This window comes from Carassius carassius, chromosome 15 (assembly GCF_963082965.1).
Source record: "Carassius carassius chromosome 15, fCarCar2.1, whole genome shotgun sequence".
Taxonomy (NCBI): domain Eukaryota; kingdom Metazoa; phylum Chordata; class Actinopteri; order Cypriniformes; family Cyprinidae; genus Carassius; species Carassius carassius.
In genome coordinates, this window is record NC_081769.1 from 18,006,261 (window position 1) to 18,007,870 (window position 1,610).

The following is a 1,610-nucleotide window of genomic DNA, read 5'->3' on the forward strand; positions in this document are numbered from 1 at the left end:
CTGGAAGACTTAACTTATACTACTCAGAGAGATCTCTATTAAATTTAGTATCATCATTCATTTACATTTAAGGAAAATCTGTGCATGTCGGGGGTACATGTTAGTGTGTGTGTATATATATACATATATATATATATATATATATATATATATATATATATATATATATATAAAAATAACTTTTTTATGTATAAATTTATGTATGATATTTATAATACAACAATATATAAAAAGATCTAATTCATCATTTTCATTAATATTTGTTTTAGATTATCAATTTTTCTTAATTTCATTGTCCGTGTCCTCTATAGTCCTGTATGTCATGTAAGCACCAGACAGATTTAAGTTAACACTGAATTAAAAAGCACACACAAAGCTACAATACAATCCATAAAAGCTAGATGTTAAAAACTACTAAAACAACAATGTTTGTGGAAATAAAGTAAGTACAATAGTGATTATTTTGGTAATTTAAAGTTTTTTACCAAAGTGGCTTATACAGTATAACATGTACTGTTTTCCAGGCACAGTCCCTCTGGAGCAACCTGAGGTGATTTGCTTGAAGGCACAAATCATCGCCACTAAAGTACAGGTATTGGTTTACCAAAGCATTTTGCCCTGTGGTAAAAATAAATAAATAAATAAAATAAGTATTTTAGTCATCATTTTTTACATGACCCAGACACACACACACATACAAATAATGTAATTGCATCAGTAACATGAATGAAATGTAATGTTCTTTATTTTTTCTAATAGGATAGAAGGACAGCATCATCTTTACATATGAAACCCAACTTTCTAAAAGGCACTCACCTTTTTCCAATGAAAAAAATAAAGGCAGAAACAGCTCCAGCAACCAGGATTACGATTAAAGCAATCCCCCAGGCAGGTAAATCTGTTGCATACACATGTACAAAGATAAAAGAAGATTATAGAAGATTTCAATTTTAAGGTGAAATATCAGACTTTTAAAGGTTTAAAACTATTACCCTTACTGTTGCCATCTTTTTCATTCCATGTTGTATTATTTCTTGGCAGGGGGTCACGTGCTGCTGAATGTTTCAAATCTGTAACTTTAGACAAATAAAAGAAAAAGAACAGGCCAACTTAACACACAGAAAAGTACTAGTTTATAGAGCACGTGTGGTGTAAGGCTTTATAATGCTTACTTTTATAATTGATAAAACAGCGACACTGTAAGAGAAGAAAAATTATATTTTAGGTCTGTCCTAATAGTACGGCAGTAGCACTGCTTTTAGAGCCACACAGACAGTCTTATCTATTGTGTGTAAATGAAACAGACACTCATTGCTACTACCTTGGCACAGTCAAGTTCCCACTGGAGGTTCTCGCAGACACGGACTGTCAGATTGTGAGGCGTAACAGCCACTACAACCGGTAACCTGTTTCCATCGGCATTCGGAGTTGAGTCGACAATAAACGTCCCATTCTATACAAACAACAGCAAACCGATGAGTTACTAAACATTTGACTGTTTAAGATGATAATTAGAGCCTATAACAACTAACTCCAGAACATCAAACATTCCCACCTGATAGTACCATCCTTGTTCGCAGTATACATAGGATAAGATTCCCGGTGGCAAC

General features: G+C 33.0%; 1 long non-coding RNA gene across 1 annotated transcript; it reads right to left on the minus strand.

Moving 5' to 3' along the window:
* Positions 1-477: 477 nt before the first annotated feature.
* LOC132157749 (uncharacterized) lies at positions 478-1,203 on the minus strand. Its single transcript, XR_009437610.1, has 3 exons — positions 999-1,203; positions 817-898; positions 478-618 (listed from the first exon to the last, which is right to left on the minus strand). It is a non-coding gene; the product is annotated as an uncharacterized LOC132157749 (long non-coding RNA).
* Positions 1,204-1,610: the final 407 nt, after the last annotated feature.